Source organism: Tympanuchus pallidicinctus, unplaced genomic scaffold (genome assembly GCF_026119805.1).
Source record: "Tympanuchus pallidicinctus isolate F22 unplaced genomic scaffold, pur_lepc_1.0 scaffold1, whole genome shotgun sequence".
Lineage (NCBI taxonomy): Eukaryota > Metazoa > Chordata > Aves > Galliformes > Phasianidae > Tympanuchus > Tympanuchus pallidicinctus.
Genome location: NW_026294618.1, coordinates 45,706,761 through 45,732,605, shown reverse-complemented (window position 1 = coordinate 45,732,605; position 25,845 = coordinate 45,706,761). Strand labels below are relative to the sequence as shown.

At 35.7% G+C, this 25,845-nt stretch overlaps 1 protein-coding gene across 4 annotated transcripts in view; it reads left to right on the top strand.

Annotated features, from left to right (window-relative positions):
- HS3ST5 (heparan sulfate-glucosamine 3-sulfotransferase 5) overlaps window positions 1–25,845 on the top strand; it is a 179,199-nt gene that overhangs the window by 91,095 nt on the left and 62,259 nt on the right. For all 4 annotated transcript variants that reach the window (XM_052683488.1, XM_052683468.1, XM_052683499.1 and 1 more), the window contains exon 2: window positions 137–344. The gene's annotated coding sequence lies outside the window, so the exon portion shown is untranslated. The remainder of the gene's footprint in view (window positions 1–136; window positions 345–25,845) is intronic.

Below are 25,845 nucleotides of genomic sequence, written 5' to 3'. Positions count from 1 at the left end.
GTACTTTCAAAACTTTGAGGTGGCAAGATCTACTTGTGGGGCACTGCCGCACAAAATTTCTTTTCAGTCTGGAAGACTGCTGCATTTTTTTTATTTTTTTCAATTGTATAAAAAGAAATCTTCTCTTTTTGTACAGGCTCAGCGAGTTGTACGCCATTTCAGCAGACATGTCTGATCTTTCCACCTGCATAACTGGAGATGCTTCATGCCTTCGCTGGTCTTTTCAGTAACCACTAAAGACTTCTTGAGACTAAACACTGGAACAGATGAGTTAAATTCCTCTTGAATATTCTTCATTGGAAGTGGATGTATTGGACTTTCTGAATGTGCATAAGGACACAAAGGTTAGTACACTCCTTAAAAGTTTTGGGACTGATTCACTTAACTAGTACTTGTGCAGCCTGTATTTCAATTTGTTGCTTATACAAAGCTACAGATTAAAAAAATGGTGGTTGACATCACATATATGCCTGAGACCGTGCTTTACCACTGAATAAATTTAGGTAGAGAGCTCGTCCAACAGACTTCTGCATGACTTGGTGGCACACAAGAGCAAGCTCTATCCATGCTCCAGGCTTTATTACCATAAATAATTTCTGCAATATTTCTTCTAAGTTTGGATTTAGTTCATGGCAATCGCTTTTGTCTGATTTATCACTGACAAAAGATGAGGAGGAGAGATTCTTCTGTTTGCCTATGCTCACAAGACAGCCCTTCTTTAGACTTTTGTCCAAATTTGTGCTTAGTTGACATTAGCTCTAAATGTCATAGGCATGTTGAAGATGTAGAATAGAATAAAAGCTCTTACTTATATCAGCTATCTACTTCCTGGAAGTTGAGATTCTTATAAAATGCATTGTCTATTTGACGATTTCAGTAAAAATATCACATATTCTATGGTATGATTCTATCACCTCTCTGCTACCGCAAGAAATCGCCCTCAAATAGAACAATTTAATGACATGATTTTGTACGACTGAAAATACTGAAGAAACCATTGTGCAAACAGATATGTTCTCAGAAGGATGGTGTAGTGTATGTGCATGTGATGTGTATCAAGTGATGTCTCAGACACATAACTGACAAGGAATGTAGCAAGATCATAAAGATACATCAGGACTTTTAGCACCATAACATTATGGGGAGAAAAAAAAAAAAGGCAATGTTTATAATGATGTGGGGTAATGCTATGTACTGTAGAAAAATGAACAATCACTTAACCTTGAGTTTATCTATGACTGCCATCTGTTTTCCATCTTTCTCAGAATATTCTTCGAGATTTGCACTACATGGGAATCAGGGGGTAAAAGCCTTTTCAGTTTTCTCTCTTAACAGCTTCTTATTTGAGTTGATGTTTTTTTAAATAGTTAGTTTTACAAATATAATTTTTTCCTACAAATCATTTTCACAACCAATTAAAATGTTTTCAGGAATTCCACTGGCTAAAACAGGTGGCACTCAAACATTATGCAATTAGAACTACATAGATTAAATATTGCTCTCTTATTTCTGTGGAGGAGTTTTAGTGATATCATCTGAATAATAGCTTTCTAATCAATCTCTTTATGTCTGCCACTCTAGCTAGCACTTCCGTGTGCATTTTAAATGCTTGCCCTCTCTATAGAGTAAATAAAAGACAAAAATACCTTTCATCAAAAGGAATTGTTTACCCATTAGCACCATCTACTCCTGATTGAATAGGGAAAAAAATGTAATAATGTGGTTTTGTTTAATCTATTGAAGTTACTGAGAATTTTTGTAATGGAGTTCAGTGGGACCAAAGCATGGTTATAAAAAATACAGACCACAATAAAAAACAGCTTAGCAGAGTTCTAAGATTTTCCAAATATTCCCATATGAAGAAGAGCTATGTTAGTTTTGTAAGGTGCCTTCACTGTAGTATCTAAGAATTTTGCACTTCTCTCTGAGGCATTTGAGCAATATGCATTTCTTTGACTATTAAATATATCAAGTATACAAAATTAGATGTTCTGTGAGTTCAGTGCAATTGTTGACATAACCATGCAATATTAGGATAGGAAATATTGAAATATTGTAGGCATTTTACTTACAACATTGTTGCTAAAGTGCATAATCATTATGAGTGTTTAAATTTGGATGGCAAATTATGCAAAAAATGTTTACTCTTCAGTTTCACTGATTGTGTAGTTCATGCTACTACAAATATTACAAAAGTTATGTGGTGGGCTGGAGAGAGAACATTCTTTATTAGGCAAAGTATATGTCCATTTGAACAGTGTAAATCAAAACATAAGAGCTAAATTCTCTAACTGGCTGCAAATCCAATAGTGTTTCACCTGTCTAAATTTTCCATTATACATTCTGTTACTAACTAACTTTTTCCTTCTGCAAGAATGCAAGAGCAACTGGGGTTATCTACAGAGATCTTGGTGTAAATGAACAAACGACAGTTATGCTGAAATGAATACCAAGGTTGTTAAGTTAAAACAAACTTTGTGCGCTAACAAACACGCACGCACGTATACTAAGGCCATTTTTCATAACCCCAGATTTAAAACATACCCTTAATGCAAGTCTTGAGGCTACAACAACTTCCTGGATGCTGGGAGTAGAGTCCATTTACACAGGGAAGGTAAATTTTGCACTTTTATGTCTTGGGAGATCAACCTAATAAGTGGTATAAAGATGTCTGCTATTAGCTATATTGTGTGAAGTGAAAAAACAGAAGTGATATATCCACTACTTCAGAAGCGGGTCAGAATTCTGAATGTTAATCCAAAGAAACATAACTAAATTCAATGTAAGATGCTCAGAGTTCCAGAAAAGGGGTGGTATTTAAGCCATGTCTCAGCCCTTGTCATCACCTTTGCCTTGCTTGTTGACTTTCCTGAGAGCTGTCTTTCACACAAGAGTAATCACATTTTCCTCTAGTCCATTATGTTCCATCGGAAAAACTAAACGTATATCTACCTATTTGTGTCAGAAAAGCAGGGCTTGGAGATGATGCTGAGCCCTGTTCAGTGCTGATCCATCCCATCCATTCATATGTTCCCTAGTACAGTTTTGTTCCACAGTCCCATGCTGCCCAATGCTTGGGTAGAGTTCAGGGAGCAGTATAAAGTAGAGACATCTTCCAGAAAACAGCTAAGAATAGAACCACTTTGTTTTGGGGTGGAGAGAAAGAGTTGCCAGCATATAAATGTAAATTTGTACATACGCATATTTTAGCCTACTAGTGCATAGAGTGTTATATCCATTAGCTGATTTTCATGAAATGTATATTCAAATTTTCCTTGTACAAAATAAGAAAGTTGTAAACAAATTTACTCCAGTTGTGAAATGATAACATGGAAATATGATAACATTTCCCAGTCAATTAAATAATTAAAATTAAAGTATCAAACCATGAATTCTAGAGAAATTCTATCAAGAATTTCAGTATCAAATAGCTTTTACTGGTGGAAATGAAGGGTATATTGTTTCCTTTTCTCAGTAATTTTAGTCACATATGATTCGAAAATTATTTGATTTAAGAAAATGTGGGCATTTTTACTCACTTCAAAAAAAAGTATTTTAAACAGCAGGATGTAATTTCAGACTATTTGCAGTCAAGAGGCCTCTGCTGAGCAAAATACTCATTCAATTTAGGAATGCATATTATAATAATTTTCCTATCTCCCTCACAGCAGGGTTCTTGCCATCATTCTGCAAACTCATAGGTTGCAGTACTGAATTACTAGCTAACTTCAGTTCCAGGTAACACACGCTTCAAGCATATTCTCATTAGCTCAACTTAGTTATAATGCAAAGCTGCTTAATTTCACCAAGTGAAATGGGATACACTTAAATTGCCTCATCTAATATAATACTCCTTCTTAATACATGCAAAGTGGTTTATCATGGCGAAGCTTGTAGAGCATGAAAATCGTCAGGGAAAGTAAATTTTCTGACTCTGACTGTCAAAAAGAAGTTCTGTTTTGTATCATTTCTTTTTTAAAGAGGTTAAGAATAAGAGAGGAGAGAAAGGAATAAGAAAAAATGAGTAAAAATGTAAATTTAGTACATTAACCTTTTTAATACATCAGTTCTACTAAACAAGAAAATTATCAAGTAAAGCTGTTCTGTCAGTAAGTCTTCTGTATCATAAAATTAAATGATAAATAAATAATGCCCCAAATATATTGCAGTATGGAACAGTATTCCTTAATCTGTTTGTTTTGTATTGTGCAGCATGTGGTCAAGAAGGCCAACAACATCCTGGCTTCTATCAGGAATGGTGTGGTGATCAGGACTAGGAAAATAATCCTGCCCCTGTACTTGCCACTGGTAAGGCCTCACCTCAAGTACTGTGCTCAGTTTTGGGCACCTCAGTACAGAAAGAACATTGAGGTGCTGGAGCAGTTCCAAAGAAGGGCAACAAGGCTTTTAAAGAGCTTGGAGAATATGTCCTATGAGGAACGACTTAAGGAACTGAGGCTGTTCAACATGGGGAAGAGAGTGAGGAGATGTTATTGCTCTCTTCCAATATCTGAGAGGTGATCACAGCGAGAGCGAGTTTGGTCTTTTCTTGCTGGTGACAGGTGACAGGATGAGGGGAAATGGCTTCAAGTTGTATCGGGTTAAGTTTACGTTGGGTATCAGGATAAATTTCTTTACAGAAAGTTGTTAAGCACTGGAATAGGCTCCCCAGGGAGGTGGTTGAGTCACCATTCTGAATGTGTTTAAAGACTGTTTGGATGTGGTGCTCAGGGACGTGATTTAGCAAAGGGCTTTTTTGAGTTAGTGTAGTATGGTTAGGTTGTGGTTGAACTTGACAATCTCTAAGGTCTTTTCCAACCTGAGCAATTCTATGATTCTATGATTCTACTGCTAGTATTATTAATTCAGACTCCTGTATTTGTATTAATATGTAAGGAAACTTTAATTTCAGAGTTTAATAAAGAAGAGTTTGATTTATCTTTCTTCTTCTTTTAAATGGCAAGTGAATATGTCCTGGTCTTATATACCTTGCAGACACAAAAACTCATTCCACTAATATCCAAAAATATCAGTGGTAAAACTGTTTTTGGGTTTTGGTAAAACCCCCAAAAAAACAGTGGTAAAAATATTCTGCACCTGTCCTGACCACAGGACCATAAATTCTTTTTCTACATCCCTTTCCAATGCTTTCTGAAGAGTATTTAGACAGGATTTAAGCTGCTGCAAGCCCTACAGATGACACCCAAGTGTATATCTCATTTTCCACAGATGAAACCAGAGTTATCACAAAGATGTTGCACTGCCTGGGGGAAAGTGGCTCCAGGAGAAGAGCATGTGGCTCAGACTCAATTTGAGTGCGATCCAGGCAACACTGATTGAAAGACAGAAATGATCCAGAAAGCCATTTTAGCAAGGTTCCTAGTTATACGCCTTTGAGCATTAGTTCACTGTGTTCTCATCATTTCAGATCTCTTGATATCCATAATTATTTTTCCATATTCCAGAAATGGATAGCCTCCAGAAGAAACAGTATAAAACCCTCTAAGCAAAGAAGGCTCCTGGGAGAGTCATAATGTATCTCTATATGCAGTGAGCTTTAAGGGTCTGCAAACACTATGGAGTCTTTTTAACAAAAATTTTTTTCTTTCTTCAGTTCTATGTATCTGCTAACATTAAGCCTTTTATATTTTGTAGGAGGATGGTGAAAGGTAATATAATTACTAGGAGGTCATATGAACATCCCTAACCTCTGAAGTGTCCAAATCACAGCAGTAATTGTCTATCAAAAGGAGTAACTGGCCAGTAGAGGTGAAAACATGCATGAAATCTGCTAGTAAAGTATCTCCCACACAAGGCTACAGCTAAACACTAGTAATATGATGATTTTGACCTCAAATTTCCCTGATTCCAGGATGCATCAAGTATCTGGACATGTTCTCAAACATCAGTGAAAAGTTATGAACCTCTTTACAGAGGAGAAATAACAGAAAAGCTGTTAATATTCACTGACAACTTGCACCTTTTCCCAGGCAGAACAAGAAGTCATTAGCTTTTTGCTTTTCATGCCTGATTTTGGGTAAAGACATACCAGAGAAGTTCTGACTCAAATTGAATATGTCTTTGGGAAAAACTCTGGTCATCCTGTTTGTTCCCTATATGTTTTGCATATATGAACAGCAGCTAGTACTTGGGCCTTACAACAAAATATTTTCCTAGAACATTTTCCTTCTGGTAATCTTTTCTTGCAGTCTCTTCACTGGCTTGACAGCTGTACAGCTTATCACAGCTTCACTCACTTTATAAAAACAGTTTTATATATTCTCCATTAAAAGCTGTGTAGAAAGATCAGTGCGCAGTTGTGAGGCATTTGTAGGAACATGTAGTTATTGGTAGAAATAAAATAAAAGGTGTAAAACTGCACACACCAATTCAATTCGTATTTGTATAGCCATAGAAGTAACAAGCCATACTTGTTACTACCATGAAAAAAGCATTTGTTTTTCTAAATTGCGTTTATATTACTAGATGTGTACTTAACAAACAGAGCTTGTTAGAGGAGGCATGGAAATAATGCAGAATTTCTTCCATTTCAGTATGAGAACCATAAGGGATAATCATAAATTCTGACTGCAGTCAGATCAGCTAGAGGGGAACAGGGGCAGCTTCTGAAATCTGGCAATTTCTTTTCATCAACCTTTTGTGTAACCCAGGTCCTCTGTTTAATAAAGGGCCAGTGCACCAACTTTTGAATCTACTTGTCTCCTCTCAGCCTCAGGGAATATCAGAAGAGTGCAGGTAAGCCTCTGGCAAAAAAAAACAAACAAACAAAAAAACCAGCCAGGAATCTTCAAAAGACAGTGGCTGAGGTGTGAATGTTTTGCTCTCTGCATATATGAGAGCTGCCTTGATCTTCTAGGAGATTTAAGAAAACATTAGTTTTCGGCCCCTCAGAATGAGAAACTCATCAAGGCCCTGGAGTGCATTCAGAGAAGGGCAACAAAACTGGTAAGGGATCTGGATCTGGAGCACAAGTCTTATGAGGAGCACTGGAGGGAAGTGGGATTGTTTAGCCAGGAGAAGAGAAGGTTCAGGGGAGACCTTATCACTCTCCACAGCTCCTTTAAAGGAGGCTGTGGCAAGGTGGGTGTTGGCCTCTACTCCCACATAATTAGCAATAAGATGAGAGGGAATAGTTTTAAGTTGCACAAGGTGACGTTTGAGTTGAATATTAACAAAAATAACAAAAATTTCTTCCCTGATAGAGTCATCAGGCACAGGAATAGCCCAGGGAGTTGGTGGAGTCACTGTCCCTTGAGCTGTTCTAGAAATGTTTAGCTGTTGTACTAAAGGACGTGGTTATGTGGGGATATATTGGTGGTAGGTGGATGGTTGGGCTGGATGATCTTGGAGGTCTTGGTGATTCTATGATTCCCTTACAGTATTGGTTTCTATGGGGAATTTTTATTTAATGATCTGCTTCATTGTTTTCCTTCATTTCTAAAAAAAGCCCTGGTCTCCTTTCAACTAACTCAGCTATAAAATCTGCATGTTATAGAATATCAAAAGCTTACTGTGCCCTTTCTTGCTGTTCTGGGAGGAAGTGGCGTTTTCTAACATTTATCAGTATGCTGATATCTTGCTTGAGATCAAGAAAACTGCAATCTTAATGAGCCTTAAAAACCTGCTTTGACAGCTGTTGTATAGTGCCTCAAGTACTATTTTTAGTGTGTTAATACTATTTCAAGTAAACAAAAACTATGCTTACATTGTTTACAAATATTTCATTGTAAGTTTAAGTTAGTAAACTGAAAAAATATTCTTCTTACTGTTTTTGATTGTTCTATCTGACATGTACTCTGTGGCACAAATATAATTATCTATTTTTTTCACCTTGTAGATTAATATGCATGGAAATGAAAGAGCAATAATGCTTTTTTTCTATACAGCAATTTCTTCTACAGCTGTATGTATTGTGTGATTCTATCACATGGTAATATACACATACTGCTATGTGAATATCTGTTTAGGCTTCTTCAAAAATGTCAGCTGTGTCCTCATAGTTCACTATAAAAAAATTGGTGTTTAATGTATTATTTTTCTAGCAGCTGGTATATGTAGTCTTCTAAAATTGTGTAAATACAATGAAAACGATATTATGAAGTCATTTTACTATCCAATGTCTTGTAACACATTTATTCTAGAATGAAAATAATGCCCTTGAGAACTAAAGACAATGTCTTTAGATATGTTTATAGGTTATTGATATGATCCTAGAAGAATGGATATGACTAAAGTAAGTTCAAGAATTTAGATACAGAAACCTACCACTGAAATTATGGAGAGAAAATGGGGGGGTGAAGAAGGGGAAAAAAAATTACCCACACTACCTAATGTCCATTTATTAATAAAGAATTCACATGCAAGAAAAATTTTCACTTCAAATCCTGTGATGATGCATCATAGAATGCTGAATGTTAATGTGATTCTTGTTTTGTACCTACAGTTCATATGTCACAATCCAAGTACCTTCCAAAATTTTTGTTGGGCATTAACCAAATCCTGAAGGTTTCTTAATAGTCTGGTGCTGCTCACTTGAGAACATAGCCAAGTTTTGCCTTGTTTGAGTATCTAGGTGACTTTGGGTCAGTTCTTCATTCAGACATTCAAGCCAAATGTCCTGGGTGAGTTACCCAGTAAACAGGCTTTTCTGAAGCGGGACAACTGATATCAAAAATACATGAGTAAATCTAGTTGAGACTTTCCAGGTTTGTCCATACAGTCTTCCATGTATAGATGTGACAGGACTGTGAAAAATTTTAAAAACAATTTCTGATTCCCTCTGCCCATATTGCTTTTTTCATTTTTGCATTGTTGTTGTTCTTTAATAACTCCTTTTGAATTTTAAATTTGTCACTAACCAAGTAAATATAACAATAAAAAGCAACTAGGTCTGGATTCTACAAGCTACATGCCCCTCAATTTCAGAAGTGCCCAACACCCAGTCTATTTTCCAACACAGCAGAGTTTGTGAAGCCAGAGAATTACAAATAGAGAATGTATTCATTAAAACATTCCACTGCTTAATTTTTCACCAACTGACTTCCATGTATTTGTATTCTTATGTTATGATGGATGGCAATGGTGTTCATTGTTACATGGAAAAAAAAATATGAAAATAAATTGACCACAAACTTTCTCTACCTCTGCTCACTGTTCCATAGCATAGACATTTATTTAGTATTTTGGATGCCTGAATAACTTAAATCTTTCAATGTTTAAAAAAAAAAAAAAAGTAAAGCTTTTCTACTTTTGCACTTTTTTGTATAATTCAAAATTTACATCTTCTCAATTTGATGTTTCTCAGTCTGAAAAAATGACATAGATTTGAATTCTGTTAAAAAAAAAAAAAAAAAAAACAGGGAGAGAGAGAAACTTTTATGTTGCTGGAAAGATGAGTTTGCACCACCTAAATGGTTGCAGCATCACATGTATCAGAGATTTTATGTCATTTTCAGAAGATATTGTATCTTCATGTGATTCTCTAATTCACAGTAAGTCTTGGAGCCTGGCAGCTCAGTCAGGTATAAAATAGAAACTCATTTTTCTAAGCATTCTAAATATGCTGCAATGTGCTTCTCCAGTAAGTATTTGGCATAAAATATTTTTGTTTTAAATCAATATTCTTTCCAAGATAGTTGAATTACTTAAAACAGTGAACTAACACTGAGTAATGTGGAATTTCTGTACGTAAAAAAAAATGGAGTGGAGAATTGAAGACCTGCATTTGTATTTTTTTGTCCCTGTTTCTAAATCTCATGGATCATTTATTCAGAATATGACTATAACTCCAGTAGAAGCTAAAAATAAAATAAGTAAACATTTTCTTTTTCCTTTCTCTCTCTCTCTATTTTTTTTTTTTCTCTCCTGACAAACTGTGTAAATCTCACAGGCCCAAACTTGTGCAGTTTGTGCAATCTGTTACTTGGCCTCATTGGAGGGACTAAGGAGTTGTTCTGCCTAGAAGCATAATCTTGTAGCAGAAGCCTCTAAATTGAGAACTTGCTCATTTTAAGCTGATTCTGTAATCAGCAGCCCAGATCTGAATCACATTCTGGAAACATTCATCTCTTGATTGAGTACAGTGGGAGTTTAGGGTGACTCCATGTCCCAGCTTAGGCATTTAACTGAGAAGGGTGTCATGACAGATGACAGAGAATGAATCCAGACCCTCAAGTTGCCACAATTCTGGTCTGGTTTCCAACATGAAATCCTATTGTAACTGAAGCTGATGGGAGTTGTGGCACTGACCCTAGGTTGCTAGAAGCTCTGCTCAGACCTTGATTCAAAATTTGCTGGCATGTTTAACCTTGGAAAGAGAGGACAGATGGAAATATTGACACAGCCTTGAATGCTCTAATTCAAATGTGTCTGCAGTAAAATGTATCAGTCTTGTAGCTTTGACACAGGAATGGCATGATGCATAAGTCAATGAATACAAGAGGTCTTTTCCTTTGAAACTCCAGGCAGCAGCAATCTCTCAGCAAAGCTGAACAAAATATAAATGTCTCTTTGTCACTGTCATGAATGCTTGTTTACCAACTCTTCAAGTGCACAGAGTGCAAATAAAAATTGTCAGGTAAGATTATAAGTCCATGCATATATGCTGCAGTGTTTTTATTTGCGCAGTGTTGTGATTGGCTTTGCCAAACACGCTGAAGAAATGGCACAATTGCATTTTAGTAAGTTACTTGGCTGCACGAATGCTGTTATTTAATTTTAGGTGTTGCCTATGTATCCAGCTTTATTTGTTAACCTAGCAGAACATTATTTATTAATGAGTTCTTCATGCTTTATTAAGCCTAATGTCAAAACACCTCTGTGGGACTCTAGGCATGTTCTTGCTTTGTATTAAAGCATTCTAAAGAAAAAGAAAAATTATACAGCAAAACTGCAGATAAAACCCAGAAGATATCAGTTCAATTAGTCTTGATCCTGGCAGATAATTTTTCTGAATATTTGTGTGCTAGCTTAAATTAAAGCATTCTTCAGTCTCAAATGTATATACGTAATTAAGGCGCCTCAGAAACATAACAAGTCTACAACGATCTCCAAGACTGAATGAAGTGCTGAGATGGCAAAAGTGGGAATGTTCACCATGGTAATATTTTTTGTGTTTTTTTTCTATGGACTGATGTTTCATATCAGAGGAGGCTTCTTCATGGGAACATCAAAATGAGTGAAAGTAGCAATAAGGTGAATTATTTGTGATTTTCTGTAATTTGGCAGAACTATTATTGTTCATAAAACTAGTATTAAGTTCAACAAACCTTTCCAGCTTGCAACTAACTGAATATTTTGTTTTGTAGCACTGATATAAAATTGAAATCCAGTGGTTCTGCATATCTTATTCCACAACAATGTTCTAGGACATACACCACCATTCCTCATATGAGAACTAGTATTTATCACCAGTTAAGGAACACCAGGTTTTACTATGGAAACATAAATAGAATGGAATAAACATGTTTTTATGTTATTGAAGATTGCCAGAAAAAGAACATGTTCATCACTTTTTTATTTGAAAAGGATACATATCTTTACACCTGTAAGAAGCTGTTAGACAAAGTTGTTAGTGTGCTCTCATCCTATCCTTGAACAGCAACATTTTAAACATGTACTTTCTGTAAAGACTTAGGTGATTCATCTTAACAATTTCCAGCCAGCATCAATTGATTTATCACAAGGAGAAAATGATAACTTTGTAAGAATGAAAATAAATAAATAAATAAATGAAGACAGTGCATTTTATGAATGCACAAAAGACCATATTTAACATCTCAAGAGACAGATACAATAATTAAGCTATTGCAATCTATAAGTTTTTTACAGCTGAGGTGTGATCTTGCTTTACAGAAGTTTGTTATGGATTTTAGTGGAGGGCAGAAATAAAGCATAGAACCTTACTTTTGCTAGTAACTCGTCATACCAGGCTACATGTATATTTAGTAACAAAATTAACCAAAGATATAAGGCAAAAGGACTGTCTCAATTTTAGATTCCAGCAACAGAAATCTATAGAGAAAAATTCCTGGAGGGAATTGCACATAGATAATTTGGACACTGCATAATTGGTTCTGCTTATCAGGAATTTTTATTTCCTATTTTCTGTTTGTAGTTGCTACCAGATATGAATATTTTATGTAAGCTTGTTTTGAGCTTTTCCTTTTTCTTTCATCTTGTGACTTTCATCATCTTTCCCAACATCTGAGAAATCAATGTAAGGCAATGGGATGGTAGAGGAATGTACCATGCTGTTACCATATCACAACAAACATAAATAATTGGGAGGGCAGATCCTTAACTGTTTGTGAGTGGAGATCCCCAGATGCTAGTGAATCTGGCTGTTAATGCTGAGGTCTCTTGTCATAAAGATTTGAGCAACATCAGCTGAAGATTTCCAGGTCCTCCTGCTGGCAGGGCTTTGTCCTGTTTACAGCCAAATAGTCACTGGAACCTTGTTTGCCTCTTTCCAAGTGGGTGCCTAATCATCAGAGAAAGAGCCCTGCTTGTCAGGTGTGGTTTTTTTTGTCTGGCATTAACTACAGAGCTATGAAATAAGCCAGGGATCATAGAGGAAATTACTGTTCTTTCTCTTCTAGTTGTCTTTTGCAATAAATAATTAATGGTGCTACAAATGTTAGCTTGCAAATCTCAGTGGGACAGGAGCTCCCTTTGGTAGCTCAAAAAATTCCAGAATTGCAGAGAGGCAGAATCAAAATTCAAGCTACTTACTCTCCATGGGTTCTTTCTATTGTTTAGTTTAGTCGGAAGCATAGTTTTGTGTTTTTGTTTTGTTTTGTTTTGTTTATTGTATATTGCTTTGTGCTTTGTTTTCTTTTTATCTGTGAGAATACATTAGATTTTCTTCTTCCTAGCTTTCATCTTGTGTTGCCTGTGTGTTCTCTGTAGAGCACAGATAGTCAAGGGATACTTAAGGGCACCATTACCATACTGGGCCCAGGCCCAGGTTCTAGATCTGGCTCAAGAGTGCTTGAACTGTTACAGAGTCCCATTGAGACAGGTACCTCAACTTTCTGAAAGTCACAGGTTATTGCAGACTGGTCACTAGTCCCACTGCATTTAGAGATATTGAAGGTAGCGTTGTTTTAATGGATACTGTTTGTGAGTTTTATACTGCTAGAATCATAGAGTGGTTTGGATTGGAAGGGACTCTTAAGATAATCTAGTTCCAACCCCCCGCTATAGGCAGGACACTTCCCTTTAGACCAGGTTGCTCCCAGCCCCATCCTGCCTGGACTTTAATGCTTCCAGGGAGGGGGCATCCACACCCTCGCTGGGCAGACTGTTCTCATTACCCTCACAGAATTTCTTCCTAATATCTAGTCTAAATCTACCCTCTTCCAGTTTAAAACCATTTCCCCTTGTCCTGTCTCTACATGCCTTTATAACTGTTGATTCTCTATGCTCACTCTTAAACTAATAAGTTAGATCTCAAGGAACCCATTATATATTCAACAATTTATTTTAGTATAAAATAGATGTTGATAAAGTTGAATTTGGCTCAGAACCAGATAAATGTAATTTGTCACTAAGATTTAACTGGAGTCCAGAAACTCAGTGATAACTGGTCTTAGACCAAAGGGAATCTCTTGAGAGCTTCTTAGTTCCCAGTAGACTACAAGAGAAGCAAGCAAGTCTGCCTTGTGCATTATTCTCAGGAGGACACAATTAAAAATCATCCTGTTCAGGAACTACTTTTTATGCTTTTGTTTTTAATAAAGCCCTTTGAGACCAGCAGCAGTGTATAATGTTCATCCTGCTTTTGGTCTATTTACAGCCTTTCTGTTGCTCACTGACATGCTTTCTTTTTAAATGTTTGTTGTCTAATGAGCAAACTTCTATTTAAGTGGAAAGTTGTCTGCTTCTCTATGTATCTTCTGTATAAAGACAGCATAGAGAATTGTTATCTCATTTCTGTGATTTCCAGAAATACAAATTTGCCTGATTAATGTGCTTTTGTTATAGGCACATTCCTGGGAACATGATTTCCGCAAAAAAAGCAAGTTGCCTATTTACAACTAAGCGTGGTTCAGACTGTGGTTGCAGCAAACCTAACTGGCCTTGGCTAATAGCTGATTTTGGTAGACTGTTGCTGATGTGAGAATTGGCACAATGCTGCATCTTTGTACCGTGCTTATGAGAGAATAAAAGTGATCCATTCCTTCCCATGGTGGTCTTCAGGGTGAGCTTGCTGTGAAATGAACAGTTTGTTGTGTCTGAGAAAGGGGTTCAGGGTTTCAGACCAACTCTGTGAGCTTCCAGAGCAGAGGCTACAAAAAGCTCTGCATTTTGATCTGTGTGATTTTTCTGGAAATTTTTCTGGAAGATGATTTTTCTGGAAATCATAGAAAGAGCAAATATGCTCAAAGAAACTGATTTCTGTTCAGTGTCGTCATATGGCAGCTTCACTTAGTTTTTTTCCCGTTATTGAATAGATGTGCAGCCACCATCCTATATCACACAGTAAAATGGGACCTATTACATGTGCAGTAATGGGAAGAGAAAAATTCAACTAAAGCTTTAATTGTTGGACTTCTGGGCTGTCTTTTGTTTGTTTTGTTGTTGTTCTTTTTTATGTTTGGGGGGAAAGCATGTTTGGAAAGACCTTCTATACCCTCAATTACAGCTGCTACAGGCTATTTACGCTGTTGTAGCAATTCTGATAAACCCACAGAAGAGAATTGCCTTTTCTATTGATGACACATTTGCTAACATTTCTGCAGCAGTGCAGTAATGTCTTTGTTGTGTATTGCTGTATCTTAATAGTCAATTAAAATTCCCATTGAATTGACAAAATGGGCTCGGGAAATTCTGAAGACTATTTGCCTAAATGTACTCATGAGACTGTTCTGATAATCACTGCCACTGCACTATTCAAAATTACTCAAAAGTCTAACCTTATTACAGTAGAAAAGTAGTGAGGCAAGAGAAAATATATTTTAAAAATGGAATCTTGTTGTTGAATTGAATGTCATCATTCTACTGTGTTTGTATCCTTTTTTTTTCTTTCTTCTCCAGCACCACAACCATGTCTCTTCTTCCTCTTCTCCATTTTCCCAATTTCATTCTTTATTTTCTTTCACTTATTTTTTTAGTTTTCCTCATATTCTTTCATGTTATCTAATACTAACAAACAGTGCAGTGTCTTTGTGATGAGAATGGAAAGGTGATAAATAGGCCTGCAGCAAGATTTCAGGGGCTTCACACAGAGTTTTGGTAATTTTATTCTTTTTATAATAAATGTGTTTACAGCCTGCAGGTTAAAATGAATGAAAGCAACAAAGAATACATGAGATAAACTCTGCACAAGTGAGTACACCACCAACAGAGAACAAGATTCCAAAATGCATAAGTCATTCCAACTCCTCCATAATTCACTTCTGCCACACCTACAACACTATCTTCAGTCTCATGACATTTTATGTTTTTCTTAATGTCTCAGCTGCTGAAATCATTTAGTGCATGAAGACCTTTGCATCCATTCAGCAAGTTTCTCAGTTGTTCCACTTGCAGTAGAGGATTTTTTTCCAGATGCTATCAGTAGATATTCTTTCAGTACTTTTATGATGACTTCCTCAGGACCTCCCCTGAACAAAAGGGTAACAAACTTATGTAGTCTGCTGCCAGATGTGTCGCAGGATCGTGCTCATAATATTAAGCAACTCTTGCAATTTCTCCACAGAGGAAGCAAAGTTCAGTTTTTGCAGTCAAACTCTACAAGCAAGGCAAATGACAAAACTCTGGAAAAGCTATGAATGAGTGGTTCACAATTCAAGGCAGAGACAAATCCGTAGGGTTACTGTGTGGGAAAATGATAATAATTTAGGCTTTCAAAAAGAGAAGGGCAGATTCAGCTGCAAACAAATTTTCTGTCGTTCTCATTCTCTTGCCTTCAGCCTTTTGCTTCTCCAGTAGAGTGTGTAAATAAAAGTGAATTGGCACTTTCAGATTTACTTCTTCAACCCCTACATATGTGTTATTATTGTGGATTTTTCAAGTTCCAAGGAACAAAACCCAGTATTTTTAAGTACTGTATTTGTAGCTCAGTCATTTGTTTCCCTTGTGAAATTGTTGCTTCCTTTTCAGCAGTAGAGCCTCCCGAAAGTAGTGCATGCTTTTAGGATGAGGAGAAAAGGTTCATGACAATAAGGCCACTTGAGGAAGCAGTGTATGTGCTCCTCAGCTGTGGTGGCCCAAAGAGAATGCTGTGCATTCCAATGCAGTGCATAACATTCCCATCCAAAGGAGGAACAACTATGGTATCCTTCCCAAGTCCAAGCTCTCTGCCAAGAAAAGGCAGGGTACATGGAAAAATGTCAGTTTTTTTTTTCTAAAACGTGTCTAATATAGGAAACCAGGGATTAGTGCAGCCAAATGAAGCTCTATTTTTTTCCTCTTGCAAGTCTGCATTATAGCTCATTCTTTAGTTCACCATTATATACTACTCGCTTCTGATCTCAGTTCTGTTCACTGAACAGCTTCCACAGCTGAGTTGCATTCATGGGTGGTTGTTAAGAAGGAGCCTGATGACTTTGTGCAGAAAGAGACTCAGACCCTCAATGAGGGCTTTAAAACAGCGCAGCTGAGTAAGTAGCTGCAGTAAGGGAGAGTAAAACTTCTCAAAGTTCTTCAAGGTTATCTGTGAGAAGGCATACATCTCTGCCTTTGGCTTTTCCCTTCTTCTGATAGAAGCTTCCTGATGATAGACAGCAGGTGACAAAAAGGTATGTTTTCATTGCTGACCACTGTGTTTAACAGTTCTCTTCTTGTGTCTTCCTAAGAGGCTAATACTAAGGATGTGATTGACAGGAGCAATGAAAAAGAAAATCTGCATGTGGTTGAAGTAAAAAGGTGGCCTTCTCTGAGGGTGCTGGTGGACTGAAGCTGAGGTTAATCCTACCAAACTGTCGAGCTGATACTTTTGATAGTATGTCTTAAAAACTCTACATGTTCCCTGTCTTGTGGGAATTAAAGTATATTAGTGGGAATATATTAGTATATTCCTTACACTGTTTGTAAGGAACTTAATTAGGGAAATTCTTAATTTAAGAAAACTGACATTCTTATTAGAAGTATAAAGTGAAATGCATCCCATCTGTTGTGTACCATTGTGCAACTTCAGCTTTTTTTCTCATACTTGTAAAATTCCTAACTGTGACAAAAAAAAAAAAAAAAGAGACTCTTTTTTAAAGTTGCCCTTTGTAGCATGTGGCAAATGGTGCTTGGATATCGTTTTCACACTTGTGTGGTGTGAGTGAAAGAATATAGAGAGATTTGTCTATCTTTTCTTTGTTTTTCCTTTTATATTTTTTTTTAATCTTTTTGTTCTAGCGAAGAAAGCTTCCTTGCAACATTATACTCTTTCCCTATGTTCCCTGCTTTTTCATTGTTTATTATTATTTTGTCAACACTAAGTAGTGTTGATCAGGAAATTGATACAGTTACTAAAAATTATATTTCATATGTTGATTTCAGTCAATAATTCATTTTCTTAACACTAGTTAAAAGGTAAAAATTAATTTAAAATGTAAAAATGTAGTAAAATACATGATTGATTTATTTTCTGGAAAGTTGCTTTACATCATCATTAGATGTTACAATTGCTCATATTCCTATGGTCTGATCATAATATAAGGAAGGAAACAAATCTCTTGTCTCAGTTATTTTCCTGTGTGCTGCTTTATAATGACTCTGCTTTTCAGATAAGGAAACAGCAGTTTGAAATATCCCCCACTGATGGTGCCAAAAGAAAACTGGAAAATCTCCAGAACTCTCTCATTCCAAAAACTTTGAAGTTCTTTGAGAACATATGAATATACATATCTTGCTTATTTGAGCAACAATTTTTTTTCTCACTTTACTGTACTTTCTTCTTGTAGTACATATTGGTTCAGAAAGAGATGAGAGTTTACCCATATTCTGAGAAAAGTTAGTTGTTTAAACTGGGATAGTGAACAGAAAACAGTAATAATTCTGAAAAAAACAAAGTTTTGGTTTTTACAAATGTTGCAGCTCCTTTTTTTTTTAACAGAGGGAGAAAACCAAGTTAGGAAGCAAGCTTTTATATGCAGTTACATGTAGAGAAATGGCTGTACTCCTCTTTAGTTTTTGTATTTTGCTTCTGATGGTGCAAAACATGCCAGAGACATACCTCAATGTTTAGGCAGGAAACACCTGTAAGTGTCTATAAGTATCTAAGGTGGGGGGGGCAGAGCGGTGAGGCCAGAAGGCCAGACTCTTTTCAGCAGTGTGGAGGCAGGAAAAGGGGGAACAGCCAGAAACTGAAGCATAGGATATTCAATACACATGTGCACAAGAACTTCTTTATGGTGAGGGTTGCGGAGCACTGGAACAGGCTGTGCAGGGAGGTAGGTGGTGGAGTCTCCTTCTCTGGAGATATTCTGGACACCTACTTGTGTGACCTGCTGTAGGGAACCTGCTTTGGCAGGGGGGTTGGACTTGATGATCTCTGGAGGTCCCTTCCAACCCCTACAGTTCTGTGATTCTGTGAAAATTACAGGAAGACTTAAAATGAAAAGAGCCTGAAGGTGGTATGAAAATGTCACATTCCATTGGGTTTGTGGATGGATGGACATATGGATGGATGGATGAACAAAAGCTTTCTCTTATTTCTCCACTATTGTCCAATAAATCAGTCAAAATAAATTAAAAAGTCAAAGTTATGGCCCTTATTAAACTGCAGGGAGGAAGTATATTAGGAATGCCTTCTCTTTTCAAAATTTTGGATTAATTTGATCTGGATGCAAATTTAACAACATTGTTGCTCATTGAGGAGGTCTGCTCAGGAATAAAAGGAAATAAGCACAGAAAATCTTTGGGCAAGTGTTAGTCTGAAACTCAGTTTCATTGTGAACCATATTAACAAGGACCTGGTCTTTAAGCATTGTAATAATAACCAAAAAAGCAATTTATGCAAAATTATCATCTCATAATATCTAGAGAATATTCAGTTTTATAGATGATTAATTAAAAAAAAAAAAAAGACTTGCATAAGTTACTTAAAAGCCTTTTAATAAGCAATTACTGGGGAAATTTTAAGAAAACTAAAAAGGGTATGACACCACAGAAAGCAGTGAAGAATTGTGGGAGTACTGTATGAAATAAAGTGGAATTCATTCATGTAATTATTACAAACACACCATTTCTGCAGTAGTTACAGTTCTATCAAGTTATGCCCAAAAAGAAACATATATCACAAAAGTTTGAGATTCTTTATTTTTTTATCCTTTCTATTTTAAATTTTATTGAAAGAAGGATAAATTTATATGTATTAAAAAAACCCAACCTAGTACATCTGCTTCTGAAGCACTCATCAGCTTCTGAGTTTGTTTTGTTTTCACTGTCTTTTTGCTTCAGAACATTTTCAGAATGATTTAATTAAGGCATTGCAAGCATAGCCAGTCTGAAAAAAACTGCCTGCTGTTACTTTTATGTATGTTAATCAGTGAGTTGAAAGACAAAAGTTTACATTTTGAAAAGCAGTCAGTAATTCACAATGTGAGTACTCCATTTGATATGCATAGAAAGAAACAACTGAGTATTAAATTAGCATTTAATATCAGGTTTTTTAAAGTGTGTAAACTTACAATCTGACATAATTAATCAATTTTGGTAAATTATGTTATAAATATTTACATTTGTTTTAATGAAATAAACAGTCATGTTTGCTGTTATACAAAATATTCATTGAGGTTAAGACTTTCAAAAGAGCCAAAGGATGATAACACTCTGGACTAAATCAGCTTAGTCATTCCAGCTAGAAACAATAAAGGACTTAGTGACTTAGAGAGTGAGATCCTGTGCACTCTCCTGAGCTTGATGTCTCCTAAAGCAACTAGTGCTTCACACACTACCATTCATGAAGCAGAATGCTATCTCTGTGTACTATTACACATACTGGATCACAAACCAAATTTCCAACAGAATTATGTGCCCAGCACTGAAATTCCTAATTAAAAGAAGTCCTTGCCTATGAAAGTAGGCACAGCCATCACCATATCCCTCAGCCAGAACAGGTTTCCATCATCCAGAAAATGCATGGGTTGATAACCAGGCGTGATGTTTTAAGCTGGGCTTGCCTCAGGGAACACCATGATGGATGCAGTGCTGCCTTCTCCTTCACCAAGGCACACTTGTTACTCAGCCCCATGTCTCCTGGCATAGCTGCCTCCCACTATGGCTCTGGGAGAAGGACGTGACATGTGATATGGGGGGGAGAGGAAAAGGTTGTGAGAAATGATTTAGGCAGAAATCTGCTGCCCTCATCTTCACCATGGCACACAAAAGCAGATTCAACTTCTGCAGAGGCAGCCACTAGGGGATCATTTGCTGTACTTCGACCCTAACAAAACAACATATATTTTAACAAATCCCTCATATTTACACTTGTTTAACAAGATGTAGTATAATTAAATAGTTCCAGAGTATATGTGATATTTCGCTCAAATGTTATTGTCTAGAGAGAAACTGGTGATTGAATAATGTTAGAAATGTTCCTTCAACACATGGTTACTAGTAACATAAATTGTAGTAGCTTTTTAAAAGCCTACTTGTGTTTTAAAGGCAATTTTTACATTGTAAAATATTTATTCCACATTGGTTTGAAAACAAGTGCAAACTATATCTGCCATTAAGTAGTTTATACTTTCCTTTAATTTATTACAACTCTGTCATTATATTGTCCTTGAAACTGTTTTTTGTCACTGTCAAACATGATAGCCTCAGGATAGAAAAGAAAGTGTGATAATACATCTCCATGAACATTTCTGCTGAAGTATTTTAAAAAGTTTCCAAATGCAGCCATTTAGATTTAAGCAGGGGATGAAAGAACAATGAAGCTAGGCTATTAAAGGAACAAAAGTAATTATTTTAAATGTTATCATTTTAACATTCCAATATTAGTCTTGAGCACCGTTATAATTGCACCAAATGATTTATGGAAGTAACAAAAAAAATATTTTGCAATACTTCTCCTATTCCTCTATGAAGAATAATGTCTTCTCTATCAGTTTCTTTTTTCTTAATTATGATTCCCAAAATGTGTTACAGTGACATTTTTCCAAATTTGGTCTTAATAAGAGGCTTAACATTAATGGGTTAGTGCCTTAAAACTTCCATGAGATTATCAAACCGGTTTTTAAAAACACTGAATATATTAATTCTCAGAAACCAATGTGAGTTCAATGTGTGCTATTTTTCCATTTCAGGATAACCTAAATAGAATAAGAATATCCAAAATGTAAGGATTTTATTGTTGGAATAATGTGTAAGTAGGAGTGAGGAGAAGAGATTAGACATTCTTTCCCCTCTGTCTCTTCAGTATATGTTGTATAATTTATCAACTGTTTATTTCTTGTATGCTATCATTTTAAGAGAATAATTTTAAATGATTTTTTTTCCTTTGCTTGATTACTAGTACAACTAGTAAACTGGATCAGCCATCATTTATGCTTTGAATTTTTGCAGACTGGGAGGCTGAGAGCCAGAGTTCTGAGATGAAGTCATGTTTTAAGTTTCTAGAAACATGAGCTGCATCTCCTTTCATTGCTTTGAGTACTGCAATGTTTTCTTTACATAGGATTACTTTTGCGTGTTTGTTTGCCTATTTTATTTTCCTCTTGCTTAGCACCGATATCATCAGTTCCTACCTCCTTCAATCAGTTCATAAAACAGATCTAAAGGAAAGGTGTTTCAGTGACAGAATGCAGTAAAGATTACACAGATATTTTACTGCTTTAAGTCTCTTCCAGATGTTGGCTGAACTGAGTCCTTCCTGTATCCCATTATTTTGATATCATTTCCAGTGAGCCAGAAACTAGCATATAGCAAGTGGTTTATATCAGATTGGAATATTTGTGTAATGGCTCAGAGAACGCCCTTGCTCTCATTTCAGCTGTTCCTAGGATAAGGCAGTTTTGACTAAGATAAAGGAGCCTTTTTATTTTATCAGGATGTATTTTCCTCTGCACAGTGCTTCTGTTAAATTATCACTTCAGCCTCTTTGTGATTTCCTTAGAAGAGAATACCAGGCAGGATTCCACCTTTTCCTGAAGAATGTTGGTTGGATGTGTATGAAACATGGAGTATGCATTCAACTTGCATGCAGCTATACTGACTCAGCTGCTTACTCCTGCTGATACACAAATAGAAGGGATATTATACAAGTGTGTTTGAATACACATACCTTGACAATGAAAAAAGTTCTAATGCTGCTGTACAGTATTCAAATACTGCTGATTTACTTGCCTTACAAACAGACAAACCAACACCTACATCTAACTTCATGATGATTAAAGGGGCTGCAAATGCAGTTCTCTATAATGTCAGCATGCTTTCTTTCAACCTTTCTTTTTTCTTTCACAGTGATAGGATTTTATAAATCACTGGCACCAAGTGTTGCATATTCCATATACCAAAATACTGTTTACCCACACAGATGCACGTGCGTATGGCACTGGAGTAAAATGTTTTTCATGAAAGAACATGTAAATATCAACCTTTATTTCTCAAACTCGTTTTCTAGTAATACACACAAAAAATAGTTATGCTGGCATTCTTCTAAAATTTGCTTTAAAGAGAAAAAATATCTTTGCCTGAATTTCTTAGAAAGTGTCTGTTACATTTGGGTAGCCAAGGAGCCAGTGTCCAGATGGGGCGACCCTGCCTTGTAGGAGCATCTGAGCAAATACTGGGAGTCTTCATCTCACTCAGGCAAACACTGGAGAGGGCGAGTGATTTTCCTGTAACAGGTTTAGAAAGGGTCAGCAAATGGCATGTATGAGTCCATTACGGTGGGTTTTTTGAGGGGAGGGCTTTGAAAAAAAAGCTTTCTTGAGTACCTCAGATGACATGCTAAGCACAGCTTCTGAATGTTAGTCTAAATAAGGGGATTCCTGAAGATGCTATTCCAGGAGAATAAAAATCTCCAAACTGATGAATGTTTTTAGGAAAGGAGTTATCTGCATCGTTAAAAAATATGCATCTACAGTACTGAGAATGTTCAGTTCCTATAACAGAAACAGATTAAAGATGTTATTTATATCCACTTCTTGATCTTCACACTGGACTTCTTTGTTGGAGTTTTATAAAAATGCATTAAAAACATCAGCATTGCAAAAAAAGGGATTTAAAGCAACTCGTCTTCTGGAAAATGTTTGTTTCATTGATGTTTCAGCTTGCACAGAAGTAGTAATAGAAACTGCATCTCTGATCACTGGAAAATGGATTCTTGTCAAAGGCACTAACTGTCCTAATAGTGTGATGCTATGTCTTGCTCTGTCTCACTGCCAGGCTCAGCTGTAGAAACAGCATAATTATATGAGTAGCAACAATTCCCTTATCTATTATGAACACTTGCAACTGTTAACTGCATTTCAATGGGCTGAAGATGAAGCAGAGAATTGAAATTTAAGCTGAGTTTGTTGGGTCTTTTAATCCAAAGGAGGTTGATTTTTTTGTATTTTTTTGTATTTTTTTTCTTTTTTAAACACTTTTCAAAACCTGTTAGAACAGCCCAGGAGCTGCTGCTGCCCAGGGTACACTGCCTGCCCTCCTTTGTGCACAGCTGCATCCTACCACTATCTTGCTGAATTTCAGTTTTACCTGGCTACTTGTGCAATTATTATTGCCATAACTTTGGGACTATGTTGTTTGAGTTAAAACTAATTTGTTTGAGAAAAACTAATTTTTTCACATAAACTCTGCAGTGTCCATTCCTGTACCTCATTGCCCCACAAATATATTTCCAAAGTATGGTCATCACTAAAGAATCAGTCCAGAGATCTATGTGTTTTTCTTAAAAATAGTTAGCCAATTCATGGCCCCAAAATCCTGATCCAAAGTTTATTAATGTCAGTGAATTCTGGGTGCCATATCAGACAGACATATCAGAATAAATATTTTCTAATCCATCTAAACTACAACAATAGCTACATCAATATTGAAACTACAGTAGTGAAGTAATTGTAATGATATTAAGAATTAGTGAAGTTTTGTTATAAGAATACCTAGTTACATGAATATAAGTAGCACTTATTTCCAAAGCATGTCACAGAATCACTGAAACAACAAAAAATGCTGTTAATAAAATACATCCGAGTTAGAGTAGGAGGAGCTGGAGTAAATCCAGCTAAGAATGATGATTCAAAATTCATTGTATATTGAACAACATAATTACAGTGATTATGGTTTTTGTCATCATAGAGTTGATGAACATTTTCCAGAAATGGAAATTTCCATTCTACAGCCCTCGTAGCTGTCTAATACTGCTGTATATCTCAGAACACTGTAATAGTGTCAAATATAAACAGATTACTGTAGAGAATCATCAGCCAAAAACAACAAAAAAGACAGATTATATCTAGGCCTTCTGATGATCAAAGACTTAATATGCTTTATATTCTGTTTTATAAATAATGAATATGAAATGGTTGTGACAGTAACATCAAGGCTTACATATTTTTGTAATAATTATGTTTAAATTATAAGTAAGCATATTTAAAACAGCTATATTTATTAAATACAGAGCCCGAAGAATCAGACATGAAGAACGAGCTAGAAGGGGATTTATCATCTATAGGTCACTTGTATCTTATTTGTAATTATTCCTGTTAACAAGAAAACATAAAAACATAAAAGTGCCATCTACAAAAGATAACTATTTATTCTGATGTATTGCAGAGCTTCAAAAGGATGCATACAGGCACAAAGACTTATTTTCCCTATTTTGTATCAAACATTCTGTTTTAAATATTTTGATGGTCCTATTTGAATAGCATACTGTCTTCTACAAACTAAAGAGACTCTACTAGCAGCAATAATACCAATTATTCATAATGAAATTACATAGAATTCCTTATTATTTCACAAGGCAAAGTAAGTATCCTTACCTATACAAACTCTATACATAAACAGTATCTACATTTGAACACCTAGCTGGATCATATTATTTTTGCCTGGACTTTTAAGAAAATTAAGATAAATTTTTAATGCCCTGCCAAAGAAATTCAGGAGAAGGTTCAATAAAGTTAATCATCCTTGCCACACTAATGAGAAATTAATACTCAAATCATCTATATTTTATACACTTTATATTCAGCACTGTAATTTAAACTCTAAAAAAGCAAAAATTATGGGAGCTCTCAGGTTAATAATATTGATTTAATGCCTTCAGCTCAATGACAATGTCAATTACTTTAACTTTTTTTAGATAATGTGGGAAGTATCCACGCTCTTAGTATATGACAGAAAGTTCCTCCTTCCCAAATTTAAAAATACAAATTCTCTGACTTTTTTTTTTTTCATTGCAGCTGATTTAAATTTTATCTCAAATCGTTTATAGGATTTCCTAAGGGAAAACTAAGAAACAACTTTGATGTGTAAACTTTGGACTATGTAAGGAAATCGATTTAAGCTTTAATTAAAATACATTGTCATTTGCCTTCCATTTTAATTGTTCAAGTATTGTTCCTTTCCTAGTTTTTTTTCCCTTTTAGGATAATATACCTTACCTACTTAACACTCACCATTGCAATGCCTGCATTTTTTCATTAAAATTCAACATGTAAAAAGCCATCTCAAGTTCTTATATTTGCTATTCTTTCTTTGAGTCCTTGCAGGGATAATAAAAAAACTCAGGATTCCTCTTAGAGCTTGCACTATATAATTTTATTTTGTCATTTGATACTTCCTTACAATTTCATGTCTGTGCTACACTAAACAAAATTATCTTGAGATGTAGATCACATATTTGCCAGCCTTCTTTATCAGAATAGAAGGCAGTTT